This window comes from Salvelinus alpinus, chromosome 14, assembly GCF_045679555.1.
Source record: "Salvelinus alpinus chromosome 14, SLU_Salpinus.1, whole genome shotgun sequence".
NCBI classification, from domain to species: domain Eukaryota; kingdom Metazoa; phylum Chordata; class Actinopteri; order Salmoniformes; family Salmonidae; genus Salvelinus; species Salvelinus alpinus.
Genome location: NC_092099.1, coordinates 18,421,394 through 18,441,457, shown reverse-complemented (window position 1 = coordinate 18,441,457; position 20,064 = coordinate 18,421,394).

Below are 20,064 nucleotides of genomic sequence, written 5' to 3'. Positions count from 1 at the left end.
GTTAGGAGCATCCAGGGTTAGAGTTAGGAGCATCCAGGTAGGACCATCCAGGGTTAGAGTTAGGAGCATCCAGGGTTAGAGTTAGGAGCATCCAGGTAGGACCATCCAGGGTTAGAGTTAGGAGCATCCAGGATTAGAGTTAGGAGCATCCAGGTAGGAGCATCCAGGGTTAGAGTTAGGAGCATCCAATGTTAGAGTTAGGAGCATCCAGGGTTAGAGTTAGGAGCATCCAGGATTAGAGTTAGGAGCATCCAGGGTTAGAGTTAGGAGCATCTAGGGTTAGAGTTAGGAGCATCCAGGGTTAGGGTTAGGAGCATCCAGGGTTAGGAGCATCCAGGGTTAGAGTTAGGAGCATCCAGGGTTAGAGTTAGGAGCATCCAAGGTTAGAGTTAGGAGCATCCAAGGTTAGAGTTAGGAGCATTCAAGGTTAGAGTTAGGAGCATCCAAGGTTAGAGTTAGGAGCATCCAAGGTTAGAGTTAGGAGCATCCAAGGTTAGAGTTAGGAGCATCCAGGGTTAGAGTTAGGAGCATCCAGGGTTAGAGTTAGGAGCATCCAGGGTTAGAGTTAGGAGCATCCAGGGTTAGAGTTAGGAGCATCCAGGGTTAGAGTTAGGAGCATCCAGGGTTAGAGTTAGGAGCATCCAGGGTTAGAGTTAGGAGCATTCAAGGTTAGAGTTAGGAGCATTCAGGGTTAGAGTTAGGAGCATCCAGGGTTAGAGTTAGGAGCATCCAGGATTAGGAGCATCCAGGGTTAGAGTTAGGAGCATCCAGGGTTAGAGTTAGGAGCATTCAAGGTTAGCGTTAGGGGCATCCAGGGTTAGAGTTAGGAGCATTCAAGGTTAGAGTTAGGAGCATCCAGGGTTAGAGTTAGGAGCATCCAGGGTTAGAGTTAGGAGCATCCAGGGTTAGAGTTAGGAGCATCCAGGGTTAGAGTTAGGAGCATTCAAGGTTAGAGTTAGGAGCATTCAGGGTTAGAGTTAGGAGCATCCAGGGTTAGAGTTAGGAGCATCCAGGGTTAGGAGCATCCAGGGTTAGAGTTAGGAGCATCCAGGGTTAGAGTTAGGAGCATTCAAGGTTAGCGTTAGGAGCATCCAGGGTTAGAGTTAGGAGCATTCAAGGTTAGAGTTAGGAGCATCCAGGGTTAGAGTTAGGAGCATCCAGGGTTAGAGTTAGGAGCATCCAGGGTTAGAGTTAGGAGCATCCAGGGTTAGAGTTAGGAGCATCCAGGGTTAGAGTTAGGAGCATCCAGGGTTAGAGTTAGGAGCATCCAGGGTTAGAGTTAGGAGCATCCAGGGTTAGAGTTAACTTCCATTGACATTGGTGATCTGTTCTAAATGTAAACATATGGATGAAATCAGGGATTAAATGCTAAAACAAACCTCAGATATTATATAAGAGAAAACTGAGGGATTTATCATACTGTGATTGAAGTCCTTGGACGAGGTCAGATGGTGGATTGTACTGTGCTTTCTTGAAACGAATAGCTATTGTTTTGAGTACAAAGGAAAACTACAATTTAATATGGCCCGAAGGAGAACAAAATGACTAGAGTGGATTGTATTTATGTGATCAGTGGTATGACTGATTGTTATTTTTAAGTTGATCCAAATAGTTGACTCTCTCTGATACAGGCAAGCCATCACTGACAACAACCTTAACAATCAATGTTTACAAAAGTAAAAAATTAAACCTTACCTTCTCAGACAATTCCTTGATCCTTCACCCCTGACCTCGTGAAACAGGTCTCTTCGGTGAAACGGGTCTCTTCAGCGAAACAGGTCACTTCAGTGAAACAGGTCACTTTGGTGAAACAGGTCACTTCGGTGAAACAGGTCTCTTCGGCGAAACAGGTCTCTTCAGCGAAACAGGTCTCTTCAGCGAAACAGGTCTCTTACAGTGAAACAGGTCTCTTCAGCGAAACAGGTCTCTTCAGTGAAACAGGTCTCTTCAGTGAAACAGGTCTCTTCAGTGAAACAGGTCTCTTCAGCGAAACAGGTCTCTTCAGCGAAACAGGTCTCTTCAGTGTAAGGCAACTATCCAGTGACGTTCACCTTATCTTTTAGGTAATGTTTCAGAACACAGTACACAGCCCTGGTGACAACATGTCTGTGATTTTACAACAAAGCGTTCCTGGGGATGGCAGACTGTAATCCCTCTCTATCCCAGTTAATCTCTGAGCCAGCAGCAGAGCAAATGAACTGAGCTCTCTCTTCTCTATCTACCCCCTCTTTTTCCCTGTCCTCCTCCTCTCCTCCCCCTCTCTCCTCTCCTCCCCCCTCCCCCTCTCTCCTCTCCTGCACCCCTCTCTCCTCCCCCTCTTTTCCCCTCTCCTCCCCCCTCTCTCCTCTCCTCTCCTCCCCCTTTCTCTCAGGGAGTATCCTCACTGGCCGTCCTGAGCTGGCACACAAAGCCTCTTAACTCTTTCTGCTTTTAGCCCGGCCATCGGGCCATCGGGCATTAAGGACTGGCAGCAAGAAGTGAAATGGCACAGTCTCATTGAACATCTTGGTCACTTTTCGAGCTTTTATTTGGAATGCAAAGCCAGACAAAATTAAACGTGCCTATTTATATAATGAATATGAGTTTGGGGGGGGGGGGGATAAAATGATTAAATATTAAAGCTTTAAACCTCTCACTAAAACCTTCACTCATACATAAATTATACTTAATCCCAAAATGGTTCTCTAGTAGATTATGAAGAAAGACTCATCCTTTGATTAAAAACTGCCTTTTTCCCCTTTATACAGATTAAAGTATCACCCTTTTTCTTAAACAATTTCTTATCCTCCAGAAAAGACAGAACAAATATTACAACAAATGTTATGGTTAAACTGAAATATACTGATTAATAAAAATATAAAAATAATTTATGGATAATAAAAATAAAAAAGTGTTATATGTATTAATGATATTATGAATGTAAAATGTCTATGTAAAATGTCTATGTAAAATGTCTGTGTTAAACATCTATGTTAAATGTCTATGTAAAATGTCTATGTTAAATGTATATGTTAAATGTCTATATTAAACGTCTATGTTAAATGTCAATGTAAAATGTCTATGTTAAATGTATATGTTAAATGTCTATGTTAAATGTCTATGTAAAATGTCTATATTAAATTACATTTAATATAATATCTATATTAAATGTCTATGTAACAAAAAAGCTGTAAAAAAAACTTAAATATATTTGTCCTCTGAAGGAGGGGTAAACACATTAAATTCAATAAAAAGTCAAATGGCACCCTATTCCCTATATAGTGCACTACTTTTTACACCATAGGGCCCTGGTCAAAAGTAGTGCACTATATAGGGAATAGGGTGCCATTTGGGACCTAAACAGAGAGAGATTCACAGATGATGCAGTCTCTATTGCACTCCACACTGCCCTTCCCCACCTGGACAAAAGGAACACCTATGTGAGAATGCTGTTCATTGACTACAGCTCAGCGTTCAACACCATAGTGTCCTCAAAGCTCATCACTAAGCTAAGTATCCTAGGACTAAACACCTCCCTCTGCAACTGGATCCTGTACTTCCTGACAGTCCGCCCCCAGGTGGTAAGGGTAGGTAACAACACATCCGCCACGCTGATCCTCAACACTGGAGCTCCCCAGGGGTGCGTACTCAGACCCCTCCTGTACTCCATGTTCACTCATGACTGCATGGCCAGACACGACTCCAACACCATCATTAAGTTTGCCCAACGACCCAACAGTGGTAGTATTGCAGCATGGACAAATGCCATTCAGCATTCATCTGATAATAGTCAATCTGGGATGAGGGAAAGCTATACGCTATACGTTTGAGGTAAAAGTCATTGTACAGTAGTCAGAGCTAGTTATTGATGTTGTAGTACAGAGCTAGGATAGCTATATGACTGTACCCTAGTTCCCAGTCCACCATCTATATACACAATACCCCCAAACCAGTAGTTTCCATTTCTACGATACATGTTGCATTATGGACAATAAACATTGCATTCTGGGTGCCTTAAAGGAGGTCAAGAGTTCAAGCTCTACAGTACCAGGTCCAGTTGGTCACCAGAGCTTCTTTAATCAGCAACAACAGTTTTCAGCTGTGCTAACATAATTGCAAAATTGTTCTCAAATGATCATTTAACCTTTTAAAATGATGAACTTGGATTAGCTAGCACAACGTGCCATTGGAACACAGGAGGGATGGTTGCTGATAATGGGCCTCTGTACGCCTATGTAGATATTCCATTAAAAATCAGCTACAATAGTCATTTACAACATTAAGAATGTCTACACTGTATTTCTGATCAATTTGAAGTTAATTTTAAAAATTGACACTTTTTTTTGGCTTTTCTTTTAAAAACAAGGACATTTCGAAGTGACCCCAAACTTTTGAACAGTAGTGTATATATACAGTTGAAGTCGGAAGTTTACATACACCTTAGCCAAATACATTTAAACTCAGTTTTTCACAATTCCTGACATTTATTCCTAGTACAAATCCCCTGTTTTAGGTCATTTAGGATCACCACTTTATGTTAAGAATGTGAAATGTCAAAATAATAGTAGAGAAAATTATTTATTTCAGCTTTTATTTATTCTAAAGCCATGACATAATTTTCTGGAATGACTTGTGTCATGCACAAAGTACATGTCCTAACCGACTTGCCAAAACTATAGTTTGTTAACAAGAAATTTGTGGAGTGGTTGAAAAACGAGTTTTAATGACTCCAGTTTTATTGGTTCTTTAATCAGAACAACAGTTTTCAGGTGAATTTTTCCACAAATAGACAGGTATTTTCCTTTCCATGTTAGCAAGGACAGCCATAATAAATAGATATGCCGATAGTGGACAACCTTGTTTTACTCCACGACAGTTTAATAGTTTCTGAGAAGTAGCCTTTATTTACAATTTTACACCTAGGATTACTATACATACCTTTCACACATTTTATGAGATTCTCCAAAATTAAAATATTCCAGGCATTTAAATATAAATTCTAGTCCTAGTTTATCAAAAACCTTTTCAAAGTCAGTTTTCAATGTGTTCCATTGGTTCCGGTACTTGTCTTATATTATTTACAATGTATTGTCCATGTAAAAAACCTGTCTGATTAGGATGAATAATATCCGACAACACCTTTTTAATTCTAAGTCCTAATCATTTTTGCATCACAACACTGAAGTGTAAGGGGTCTCCAATTTGTTAAATGGACTGGATCTTTATATTTATCAATTGGGTCTTGTTTCAGTAAAAATGAAATCAGACCATGTTGTTAAGTATCTGATCATCTACACATTTCATAGGAGTGGTTAAACCATGCTAATAACAGTCCTCTGAGTGAATCAGAAAAGGTTTGGTAAAACTCCACTGGTATGACATCCAGCCCTGGAGTTTTCCCAGCCTTAAAGGCTGTAATTGCATCAAGAAGTTCCTCCTGTGTAATTTGCCCTTCACATTAGTCTTTCTGTACAGCTGTTAATTTTACATTATTAATTTTAAAAAAACTACCCTGTAGTTTAAACTCAAAATAGACATATACAGTATTCATGGAATTTACATAAATCAAATAATTTGTATTATTTACATAGTTTATATACACATGATTCAAAATAAACATATATGTTTGATATTTACACATAATTACACAATCCTAAAAGCTTAGCTAAAAGATTTAAGAATTCAGAAAGGATGAAAAACTACCCTGTAGTATCCCCCCACTACCCTGACCTGTAGTATCCCCCCCACTACCCTGACCTGTAGTATCCCCCCACTACCCTGACCTGTAGTATCCCCCCACTACCCTGACCTGTAGTATCCCCCCACTACCCTGACATGTAGTATCCCCCCACTACCCTGACCTGTAGTATCCCCCCCACTACCCTGACCTGTAGTATCCCCCCCACTACCCTGACCTGTAGTATCCCCCCCACTACCCTGACCTGTAGTATCCCCCCTACTACCCTGACCTGTAGTATCCCCCCCACTACCCTGACCTGTAGTATCCCCCCACTACCCTGACCTGTAGTATCCCCCCACTACCCTGACCTGTAGTATCCCCCCCACTACCCTGACCTGTAGTATCCCCCCCACTACCCTGACCTGTAGTATCCCCCCACTACCCTGACCTGTAGTATCCCCCCACTACCCTGACCTGTAGTATCCCCCCACTACCCTGACCTGTAGTATCCCCCCACTACCCTGACCTGTAGTATCCCCCCCCCCCAACTACCCTGACCTGTAGTATCCCCCCCCCCCACTACCCTGACCTGTAGTATCCCCCCACTACCCTGACCTGTAGTATCCCCCCCACTACCCTGACCTGTAGTATCCCCCCCACTACCCTGACCTGTAGTATCCCCCCACTACCCTGACCTGTAGTATCCCCCCCACTACCCTGACCTGTAGTATCCCCCCACTACCCTGACCTGTAGTATCCCCCCCACTACCCTGACCTGTAGTATCCCCCCACTACCCTGACCTGTAGTATCCCCCCACTACCCTGACCTGTAGTATCCTCCCCCCACTACCCTGACCTGTAGTATCCCCCCACTACCCTGACCTGTAGAATCCCCCCACTACCCTGACCTGTAGTATCCCCCCACTACCCTGACCTGTAGTATCCCCCCCACTACCCTGACCTGTAGTATCCCCCCCACTACCCTGACCTGTAGTATCCCCCCACTACCCTGACCTGTAGTATCCCCCCACTAACCTGACCTGTAGTATCCCCCCACTACCCTGACCTGTAGTATCCCCCTACTACCCTGACCTGTAGTATCCCCCCACTAACCTGACCTGTAGTATCCCCCCACTACCCTGACCTGTAGTATCCCCCCACTACCCTGACCTGTAGTATCCCCCCACTACCCTGACCTGTAGTATCCCCCCACTAACCTGACCTGTAGTATCCCCCCCCCCCACTACCCTGACCTGTAGTATCCCCCCCCACTACCCTGACCTGTAGTATCCCCCCCCCACTACCCTGACCTGTAGTATCCCCCCCCCCCACTACCCTGACCTGTAGTATCCCCCCCCCCACTACCCTGACCTGTAGTATCCCCCCCCCCACTACCCTGACCTGTAGTATCCCCCCCCCACTACCCTGACCTGTAGTATCCCCCCCCCCCCACTACCCTGACCTGTAGTATCCCCCCCACTACCCTGACCTGTAGTATCCCCCCTCTACCCTGACCTGTAGTATCCCCCTACTACCCTGACCTGTAGTATCCCTCCCACTACCCTGACCTGTAGTATCCCCCCACTACCCTGACCTGTAGTATCCCCCCACTACCCTGACCTGTAGTATCCCCCCACTACCCTGACCTGTAGTATCCCCCCACTACCCTGACCTGTAGTATCCCCCCCACTACCCTGACCTGTAGTATCCCCCCACTACCATGACCTGTAGTATCCCCCCACTACCCTGACCTGTAGTATCCCCCCACTACCCTGACCTGTAGTATCCCCCCACTACCCTGACCTGTAGTATCCCCCCCCACTACCCTGACCTGTAGTATCCCCCCACTACCCTGACCTGTAGTATCCCCCCTACTACCCTGACCTGTAGTATCCCCCCCACTACCCTGACCTGTAGTATCCCCCCACTACCCTGACCTGTAGTATCCCCCCAACTAACCTGACCTGTAGTATCCCCCCACTACCCTGACCTGTAGTATCCCCCCCCCCCACTACCCTGACCTGTAGTATCCCCCCACTAACCTGACCTGTAGTATCCCCCCACTACCCTGACCTGTAGTATCCCCCCAACTAACCTGACCTGTAGTATCCCCCCAACTAACCTGACCTGTAGTATCCCCCCACTACCCTGACCTGTAGTATCCCCCCAACTAACCTGACCTGTAGTATCCCCCCACTACCCTGACCTGTAGTATCCCCCCACTACCCTGACCTGTAGTATCCCCCCACTACCCTGACCTGTAGTATCCCCCCCACTACCCTGACCTGTAGTATCCCCCCTACTACCCTGACCTGTAGTATCCCCCCCACTACCCTGACCTGTAGTATCCCCCCACTACCCTGACCTGTAGTATCCCCCCACTACCCTGACCTGTAGTATCCCCCCACTACCCTGACCTGTAGTATCCCCCCACTACCCTGACCTGTAGTATCCCCCCCACTACCCTGACCTGTAGTATCCCCCCCCACTACCCTGACCTGTAGTATCCCCCCTCTACCCTGACCTGTAGTATCCCCCTACTACCCTGACCTGTAGTATCCCCCCCACTACCCTGACCTGTAGTATCCCCCCACTACCCTGACCTGTAGTATCCCCCACCCTACCCTGACCTGTAGTATTCCCCCACTACCCTGACCTGTAGTATCCCCCTACTACCCTGACCTGTAGTATCCCCCCACTACACTGACCTGTAGTATCCCCCCACTACCCTGACCTGTAGTATCCCCCAATACCCTGACCTGTAGTATCCCCCCACTACCCTGACCTGTAGTATCCCCCCACTACCCTGACCTGTAGTATCCCCCCCACTACCCTGACCTGTAGTATCCCCCCACTACCCTGACCTGTAGTATCCCCCCTACTACCCTGACCTGTAGTATCCCCCCACTACCCTGACCTGTAGTATCCCCCCCCACTACCCTGAACTGTAGTATCCCCCCACTACCCTGACCTGTAGTATCCCCCCCACTACCCTGACCTGTAGTATCCCCCCAATACCCTGACCTGTAGTATCCCCCCCCCACTACCCTGACCTGTAGTATCCCCCCCCCACTACCCTGACCTGTAGTATCCCCCCCCACTACCCTGACCTGTAGTATCCCCCCCCCACTACCCTGACCTGTAGTATCCCCCCCACTACCCTGACCTGTAGTATCCCCCCCACTACCCTGACCTGTAGTATCCCCCCCCACTACCCTGACCAGTAGTATCCCCCCACTACCCTGACCTGTAGTATCCCCCCCCCACTACCCTGACCTGTAGTATCCCCCCCCCACTACCCTGACCTGTAGTATCCCCCCCCCCACTACCCTGACCTGTAGTATCCCCCCCACTACCCTGACCTGTAGTATCCCCCCCCACTACCCTGACCTGTAGTATCCCCCCACTACCCTGACCTGTAGTATCCCCCCACTACCCTGACCTGTAGTATCCCCCCCCCACTACCCTGACCTGTAGTATCCCCCCACTACCCTGACCTGTAGAATCCCCCCACTACCCTGACCTGTAGTATCCCCCCACTACCCTGACCTGTAGTATCCCCCCCACTACCCTGACCTGTAGTATCCCCCCCACTACCCTGACCTGTAGTATCCCCCCCTATACCCTGACCTGTAGTATCCCCCCACTACCCTGACCTGTAGTATCCCCCCCACTACCCTGACCTGTAGTATCCCCCCACTACCCTGACCTGTAGTATCCCCCCAACTAACCTGACCTGTAGTATCCCCCCACTACCCTGACCTGTAGTATCCCCCCCCCACTACCCTGACCTGTAGTATCCCCCCACTAACCTGACCTGTAGTATCCCCCCACTACCCTGACCTGTAGTATCCCCCCAACTAACCTGACCTGTAGTATCCCCCCAACTAACCTGACCTGTAGTATCCCCCCACTACCCTGACCTGTAGTATCCCCCCAACTAACCTGACCTGTAGTATCCCCCCACTACCCTGACCTGTAGTATCCCCCCACTACCCTGACCTGTAGTATCCCCCCACTACCCTGACCTGTAGTATCCCCCCCACTACCCTGACCTGTAGTATCCCCCCTACTACCCTGACCTGTAGTATCCCCCCCACTACCCTGACCTGTAGTATCCCCCCACTACCCTGACCTGTAGTATCCCCCCACTACCCTGACCTGTAGTATCCCCCCACTACCCTGACCTGTAGTATCCCCCCACTACCCTGACCTGTAGTATCCCCCCACTACCCTGACCTGTAGTATCCCCCCCCACTACCCTGACCTGTAGTATCCCCCCCCACTACCCTGACCTGTAGTATCCCCCCACTACCCTGACCTGTAGTATCCCCCCAACTAACCTGACCTGTAGTATCCCCCCACTACCCTGACCTGTAGTATCCCCCCACTACCCTGACCTGTAGTATCCCCCCACTACCCTGACCTGTAGTATCCCCCCACTACCCTGACCTGTAGTATCCCCCCACTACCCTGACCTGTAGTATCCCCCCCCACTACCCTGACCTGTAGTATCCCCCCAACTACCCTGACCTGTAGTATCCCCCCACTACCCTGACCTGTAGTATCCCCCACCCTACCCTGACCTGTAGTATTCCCCCACTACCCTGACCTGTAGTATCCCCCTACTACCCTGACCTGTAGTATTCCCCCACTACACTGACCTGTAGTATCCCCCCACTACCCTGACCTGTAGTATCCCCCAATACCCTGACCTGTAGTATCCCCCCACTACCCTGACCTGTAGTATCCCCCCACTACCCTGACCTGTAGTATCCCCCCACTACCCTGACCTGTAGTATCCCCCCACTACCCTGACCTGTAGTATCCCCCCTACTACCCTGACCTGTAGTATCCCCCCACTACCCTGACCTGTAGTATCCCCCCCCACTACCCTGACCTGTAGTATCCCCCCACTACCCTGACCTGTAGTATCCCCCCCACTACCCTGACCTGTAGTATCCCCCCACTACCCTGACCTGTAGTATCCCCCCCCCCACTACCCTGACCTGTAGTATCCCCCCCCCACTACCCTGACCTGTAGTATCCCCCCCCCACTACCCTGACCTGTAGTATCCCCCCCCCCACTACCCTGACCTGTAGTATCCCCCCCACTACCCTGACCTGTAGTATCCCCCCCCACTACCCTGACCTGTAGTATCCCCCCACTACCCTGACCTGTAGTATCCCCCCCCCACTACCCTGACCTGTAGTATCCCCCCCCCCACTACCCTGACCTGTAGTATCCCCCCCCCCACTACCCTGACCTGTAGTATCCCCCCCACTACCCTGACCTGTAGTATCCCCCCCACTACCCTGACCTGTAGTATCCCCCCCACTACCCTGACCTGTAGTATCCCCCCACTACCCTGACCTGTAGTATCCCCCCACTACCCTGACCTGTAGTATCCCCCCTACTACCCTGACCTGTAGTATCCCCCCCACTACCCTGACCTGTAGTATCCCCCTACTACCCTGACCTGTAGTATCCCTCCCACTACCCTGACCTGTAGTATCCCCCCACTACCCTGACCTGTAGTATCCCCCCACTACCCTGACCTGTAGTATCCCCCCACTACCCTGACCTGTAGTATCCCCCCACTACCCTGACCTGTAGTATCCCCCACTACCCTGACCTGTAGTATCCCCCCCACTACCCTGACCTGTAGTATCCCCCCACTACCATGACCTGTAGTATCGCCCCACTACCCTGACCTGTAGTATCCCCCCACTACCCTGACCTGTAGTATCCCCCCACTACCCTGACCTGTAGTATCGCCCCACTACCCTGACCTGTAGTATCCCCCCACTACCCTGACCTGTAGTATCCCCCCACTACCCTGACCTGTAGTATCCCCCCCCACTACCCTGACCTGTAGTATCCCCCCACTACCCTGACCTGTAGTATCCCCCCTACTACCCTGACCTGTAGTATCCCCCCCACTACCCTGACCTGTAGTATCCCCCCACTACCCTGACCTGTAGTATCCCCCCAACTAACCTGACCTGTAGTATCCCCCCACTACCCTGACCTGTAGTATCCCCCCCCCCCACTACCCTGACCTGTAGTATCCCCCCACTAACCTGACCTGTAGTATCCCCCCACTAACCTGACCTGTAGTATCCCCCCACTACCCTGACCTGTAGTATCCCCCCAACTAACCTGACCTGTAGTATCCCCCCAACTAACCTGACCTGTAGTATCCCCCCACTACCCTGACCTGTAGTATCCCCCCAACTAACCTGACCTGTAGTATCCCCCCACTACCCTGACCTGTAGTATCCCCCCACTACCCTGACCTGTAGTATCCCCCCCCACTACCCTGACCTGTAGTATCCCCCCACTACCCTGACCTGTAGTATCCCCCCTACTACCCTGACCTGTAGTATCCCCCCCACTACCCTGACCTGTAGTATCCCCCCACTACCCTGACCTGTAGTATCCCCCCAACTAACCTGACCTGTAGTATCCCCCCACTACCCTGACCTGTAGTATCCCCCCCCCCCCACTACCCTGACCTGTAGTATCCCCCCACTAACCTGACCTGTAGTATCCCCCCACTACCCTGACCTGTAGTATCCCCCCAACTAACCTGACCTGTAGTATCCCCCCAACTAACCTGACCTGTAGTATCCCCCCACTACCCTGACCTGTAGTATCCCCCCAACTAACCTGACCTGTAGTATCCCCCCACTACCCTGACCTGTAGTATCCCCCCACTACCCTGACCTGTAGTATCCCCCCACTACCCTGACCTGTAGTATCCCCCCCACTACCCTGACCTGTAGTATCCCCCCTACTACCCTGACCTGTAGTATCCCCCCCACTACCCTGACCTGTAGTATCCCCCCACTACCCTGACCTGTAGTATCCCCCCACTACCCTGACCTGTAGTATCCCCCCACTACCCTGACCTGTAGTATCCCCCCACTACCCTGACCTGTAGTATCCCCCCCCACTACCCTGACCTGTAGTATCCCCCCACTACCCTGACCTGTAGTATCCCCCCAACTAACCTGACCTGTAGTATCCCCCCACTACCCTGACCTGTAGTATCCCCCCACTACCCTGACCTGTAGTATCCCCCCACTACCCTGACCTGTAGTATCCCCCCACTACCCTGACCTGTAGTATCCCCCCACTACCCTGACCTGTAGTATCCCCCCCCACTACCCTGACCTGTAGTATCCCCCCCACTACCCTGACCTGTAGTATCCCCCCACTACCCTGACCTGTAGTATCCCCCACCCTACCCTGACCTGTAGTATTCCCCCACTACCCTGACCTGTAGTATCCCCCTACTACCCTGACCTGTAGTATCCCCCCACTACACTGACCTGTAGTATCCCCCCACTACCCTGACCTGTAGTATCCCCCAATACCCTGACCTGTAGTATCCCCCCACTACCCTGACCTGTAGTATCCCCCCACTACCCTGACCTGTAGTATCCCCCCCACTACCCTGACCTGTAGTATCCCCCCACTACCCTGACCTGTAGTATCCCCCCTACTACCCTGACCTGTAGTATCCCCCCACTACCCTGACCTGTAGTATCCCCCCCCACTACCCTGAACTGTAGTATCCCCCCACTACCCTGACCTGTAGTATCCCCCCACTACCCTGACCTGTAGTATCCCCCCCACTACCCTGACCTGTAGTATCCCCCCAATACCCTGACCTGTAGTATCCCCCCCCCACTACCCTGACCTGTAGTATCCCCCCCCCCACTACCCTGACCTGTAGTATCCCCCCCCACTACCCTGACCTGTAGTATCCCCCCCCCACTACCCTGACCTGTAGTATCCCCCCCACTACCCTGACCTGTAGTATCCCCCCCACTACCCTGACCTGTAGTATCCCCCCCCACTACCCTGACCAGTAGTATCCCCCCACTACCCTGACCTGTAGTATCCCCCCCCCACTACCCTGACCTGTAGTATCCCCCCCCACTACCCTGACCTGTAGTATCCCCCCCCCCACTACCCTGACCTGTAGTATCCCCCCCACTACCCTGACCTGTAGTATCCCCCCCCACTACCCTGACCTGTAGTATCCCCCCACTACCCTGACCTGTAGTATCCCCCCACTACCCTGACCTGTAGTATCCCCCCCCCACTACCCTGACCTGTAGTATCCCCCCACTACCCTGACCTGTAGAATCCCCCCACTACCCTGACCTGTAGTATCCCCCCACTACCCTGACCTGTAGTATCCCCCCCACTACCCTGACCTGTAGTATCCCCCCCACTACCCTGACCTGTAGTATCCCCCCCTATACCCTGACCTGTAGTATCCCCCCACTACCCTGACCTGTAGTATCCCCCCCACTACCCTGACCTGTAGTATCCCCCCACTACCCTGACCTGTAGTATCCCCCCAACTAACCTGACCTGTAGTATCCCCCCACTACCCTGACCTGTAGTATCCCCCCCCCACTACCCTGACCTGTAGTATCCCCCCACTAACCTGACCTGTAGTATCCCCCCACTACCCTGACCTGTAGTATCCCCCCAACTCACCTGACCTGTAGTATCCCCCCAACTAACCTGACCTGTAGTATCCCCCCACTACCCTGACCTGTAGTATCCCCCCAACTAACCTGACCTGTAGTATCCCCCCACTACCCTGACCTGTAGTATCCCCCCACTACCCTGACCTGTAGTATCCCCCCACTACCCTGACCTGTAGTATCCCCCCCACTACCCTGACCTGTAGTATCCCCCCTACTACCCTGACCTGTAGTATCCCCCCCACTACCCTGACCTGTAGTATCCCCCCACTACCCTGACCTGTAGTATCCCCCCACTACCCTGACCTGTAGTATCCCCCCACTACCCTGACCTGTAGTATCCCCCCACTACCCTGACCTGTAGTATCCCCCCACTACCCTGACCTGTAGTATCCCCCCCCACTACCCTGACCTGTAGTATCCCCCCCCACTACCCTGACCTGTAGTATCCCCCCACTACCCTGACCTGTAGTATCCCCCCAACTAACCTGACCTGTAGTATCCCCCCACTACCCTGACCTGTAGTATCCCCCCACTACCCTGACCTGTAGTATCCCCCCACTACCATGACCTGTAGTATCCCCCCACTACCCTGACCTGTAGTATCCCCCCACTACCCTGACCTGTAGTATCCCCCCCCACTACCCTGACCTGTAGTATCCCCCCAACTACCCTGACCTGTAGTATCCCCCCACTACCCTGACCTGTAGTATCCCCCACCCTACCCTGACCTGTAGTATTCCCCCACTACCCTGACCTGTAGTATCCCCCTACTACCCTGACCTGTAGTATTCCCCCACTACACTGACCTGTAGTATCCCCCCACTACCCTGACCTGTAGTATCCCCCAATACCCTGACCTGTAGTATCCCCCCACTACCCTGACCTGTAGTATCCCCCCACTACCCTGACCTGTAGTATCCCCCCACTACCCTGACCTGTAGTATCCCCCCACTACCCTGACCTGTAGTATCCCCCCTACTACCCTGACCTGTAGTATCCCCCCACTACCCTGACCTGTAGTATCCCCCCCCACTACCCTGACCTGTAGTATCCCCCCACTACCCTGACCTGTAGTATCCCCCCCACTACCCTGACCTGTAGTATCCCCCCACTACCCTGACCTGTAGTATCCCCCCCCCACTACCCTGACCTGTAGTATCCCCCCCCCACTACCCTGACCTGTAGTATCCCCCCCCCACTACCCTGACCTGTAGTATCCCCCCCCCCACTACCCTGACCTGTAGTATCCCCCCCACTACCCTGACCTGTAGTATCCCCCCCCACTACCCTGACCTGTAGTATCCCCCCACTACCCTGACCTGTAGTATCCCCCCCCACTACCCTGACCTGTAGTATCCCCCCCCCACTACCCTGACCTGTAGTATCCCCCCCCCACTACCCTGACCTGTAGTATCCCCCCCACTACCCTGACCTGTAGTATCCCCCCCACTACCCTGACCTGTAGTATCCCCCCCACTACCCTGACCTGTAGTATCCCCCCACTACCCTGACCTGTAGTATCCCCCCACTACCCTGACCTGTAGTATCCCCCCTACTACCCTGACCTGTAGTATCCCCCCCACTACCCTGACCTGTAGTATCCCCCTACTACCCTGACCTGTAGTATCCCTCCCACTACCCTGACCTGTAGTATCCCCCCACTACCCTGACCTGTAGTATCCCCCCACTACCCTGACCTGTAGTATCCCCCCACTACCCTGACCTGTAGTATCCCCCCACTACCCTGACCTGTAGTATCCCCCACTACCCTGACCTGTAGTATCCCCCCCACTACCCTGACCTGTAGTATCCCCCCACTACCATGACCTGTAGTATCGCCCCACTACCCTGACCTGTAGTATCCCCCCACTACCCTGACCTGTAGTATCCCCCCACTACCCTGACCTGTAGTATCGCCCCACTACCCTGACCTGTAGTATCCCCCCACTACCCTGACCTGTAGTATCCCCCCACTACCCTGACCTGTAGTATCCCCCCCCACTACCCTGACCTGTAGTATCCCCCCACTACCCTGACCTGTAGTATCCCCCCTACTACCCTGACCTGTAGTATCCCCCCCACTACCCTGACCTGTAGTATCCCCCCACTACCCTGACCTGTAGTATCCCCCCAACTAACCTGACCTGTAGTATCCCCCCACTACCCTGACCTGTAGTATCCCCCCCCCCCACTACCCTGACCTGTAGTATCCCCCCACTAACCTGACCTGTAGTATCCCCCCACTAACCTGACCTGTAGTATCCCCCCACTACCCTGACCTGTAGTATCCCCCCAACTAACCTGACCTGTAGTATCCCCCCAACTAACCTGACCTGTAGTATCCCCCCACTACCCTGACCTGTAGTATCCCCCCACTACCCTGACCTGTAGTATCCCCCCACTACCCTGACCTGTAGTATCCCCCCACTACCCTGACCTGTAGTATCCCCCCCACTACCCTGACCTGTAGTATCCCCCCTACTACCCTGACCTGTAGTATCCCCCCCACTACCCTGACCTGTAGTATCCCCCCACTACCCTGACCTGTAGTATCCCCCCACTACCCTGACCTGTAGTATCCCCCCACTACCCTGACCTGTAGTATCCCCCCACTACCCTGACCTGTAGTATCCCCCCCCACTACCCTGACCTGTAGTATCCCCCCACTACCCTGACCTGTAGTATCCCCCCAACTAACCTGACCTGTAGTATCCCCCCACTACCCTGACCTGTAGTATCCCCCCACTACCCTGACCTGTAGTATCCCCCCACTACCCTGACCTGTAGTATCCCCCCCACTACCCTGACCTGTAGTATCCCCCCACTACCCTGACCTGTAGTATCCCCCACCCTACCCTGACCTGTAGTATTCCCCCACTACCCTGACCTGTAGTATCCCCCTACTACCCTGACCTGTAGTATTCCCCCACTACACTGACCTGTAGTATCCCCCCACTACCCTGACCTGTAGTATCCCCCAATACCCTGACCTGTAGTATCCCCCCACTACCCTGACCTGTAGTATCCCCCCACTACCCTGACCTGTAGTATCCCCCCCACTACCCTGACCTGTAGTATCCCCCCACTACCCTGACCTGTAGTATCCCCCCTACTACCCTGACCTGTAGTATCCCCCCACTACCCTGACCTGTAGTATCCCCCCCCACTACCCTGACCTGTAGTATCCCCCCACTACCCTGACCTGTAGTATCCCCTCCACTACCCTGACCTGTAGTATCCCCCCACTACCCTGACCTGTAGTATCCCCCCCCCACTACCCTGACCTGTAGTATCCCCCCCCCACTACCCTGACCTGTAGTATCCCCCCCCCACTACCCTGACCTGTAGTATCCCCCCCACTACCCTGACCTGTAGTATCCCCCCCACTACCCTGACCTGTAGTATCCCCCCCCACTACCCTGACCTGTAGTATCCCCCAATACCCTGACCTGTAGTATCCCCCCACTACCCTGACCTGTAGTATCCCCCCCCCACTACCCTGACCTGTAGTATCCCCCCCCCCACTACCCTGACCTGTAGTATCCTCCCCACTACCCTGACCTGTAGTATCCCCCCCACTACCCTGACCTGTAGTATCCCCCCCCACTACCCTGACCTGTAGTATCCCCCCCACTACCCTGACCTGTAGTATCCCCCCACTACCCTGACCTGTAGTATCCCCCCTACTACCCTGACCTGTAGTATCCCCCTACTACCCTGACCTGTAGTATCCCTCCCACTACCCTGACCTGTAGTATCCCCCCACTACCCTGACCTGTAGTATCCCCCCACTACCCTGACCTGTAGTATCCCCCCACTACCCTGACCTGTAGTATCCCCCCACTACCCTGACCTGTAGTATCCCCCACTACCCTGACCTGTAGTATCCCCCCCACTACCCTGACCTGTAGTATCCCCCCACTACCATGACCTGTAGTATCCCCCCACTACCATGACCTGTAGTATCGCCCCACTACCCTGACCTGTAGTATCCCCCCACTACCCTGACCTGTAGTATCCCCCCACTACCCTGACCTGTAGTATCCCCCCCCACTACCCTGACCTGTAGTATCCCCCCACTACCCTGACCTGTAGTATCCCCCCTACTACCCTGACCTGTAGTATCCCCCCCACTACCCTGACCTGTAGTATCCCCCCACTACCCTGACCTGTAGTATCCCCCCAACTAACCTGACCTGTAGTATCCCCCCACTACCCTGACCTGTAGTATCCCCCCCCCCACTACCCTGACCTGTAGTATCCCCCCACTAACCTGACCTGTAGTATCCCCCCACTACCCTGACCTGTAGTATCCCCCCAACTAACCTGACCTGTAGTATCCCCCCAACTAACCTGACCTGTAGTATCCCCCCACTACCCTGACCTGTAGTATCCCCCCAACTAACCTGACCTGTAGTATCCCCCCACTACCCTGACCTGTAGTATCCCCCCACTACCCTGACCTGTAGTATCCCCCCACTACCCTGACCTGTAGTATCCCCCCCACTACCCTGACCTGTAGTATCCCCCCTACTACCCTGACCTGTAGTATCCCCCCCACTACCCTGACCTGTAGTATCCCCCCACTACCCTGACCTGTAGTATCCCCCCACTACCCTGACCTGTAGTATCCCCCCACTACCCTGACCTGTAGTATCCCCCCCCACTACCCTGACCTGTAGTATCCCCCCACTACCCTGACCTGTAGTATCCCCCCAACTAACCTGACCTGTAGTATCCCCCCACTACCCTGACCTGTAGTATCCCCCCACTACCCTGACCTGTAGTATCCCCCCACTACCATGACCTGTAGTATCCCCCCACTACCCTGACCTGTAGTATCCCCCCACTACCCTGACCTGTAGTATCCCCCCCCACTACCCTGACCTGTAGTATCCCCCCCACTACCCTGACCTGTAGTATCCCCCCACTACCCTGACCTGTAGTATCCCCCCACTACCCTGACCTGTAGTATCCCCCACCCTACCCTGACCTGTAGTATTCCCCCACTACCCTGACCTGTAGTATCCCCCTACTACCCTGACCTGTAGTATTCCCCCACTACACTGACCTGTAGTATCCCCCCACTACCCTGACCTGTAGTATCCCCCAATACCCTGACCTGTAGTATCCCCCCACTACCCTGACCTGTAGTATCCCCCCACTACCCTGACCTGTAGTATCCCCCCCACTACCCTGACCTGTAGTATCCCCCCACTACCCTGACCTGTAGTATCCCCCCTACTACCCTGACCTGTAGTATCCCCCCACTACCCTGACCTGTAGTATCCCCCCCCACTACCCTGACCTGTAGTATCCCCCCACTACCCTGACCTGTAGTATCCCCCCCACTACCCTGACCTGTAGTATCCCCCCAATACCCTGACCTGTAGTATCCCCCCACTACCCTGACCTGTAGTATCCCCCCCCCACTACCCTGACCTGTATTATCCCCCCCCCCACTACCCTGACCTGTAGTATCCCCCCCACTACCCTGACCTGTAGTATCCCCCCCACTACCCTGACCTGTAGTATCCCCCCCCACTACCCTGACCTGTAGTATCCCCCCCACTACCCTGACCTGTAGTATCCCCCCACTACCCTGACCTGTAGTATCCCCCCACTACCCTGACCTGTAGTATCCCCCCCACTACCCTGACCTGTAGGATCCCCCCACTACCCTGACCTGTAGGATCCCCCCACTACCCTGACCTGTAGTATCCCCCCTACTACCCTGACCTGTAGTATCCCCCCACTACCCTGACCTGTAGTATCCCCCCACTACCCTGACCTGTAGTATCCCCCCACTACCCTGACCTGTAGTATCCCCCCCTATACCCTGACCTGTAGTATCCCCCCACTACCCTGACCTGTAGTATCCCCCCACTACC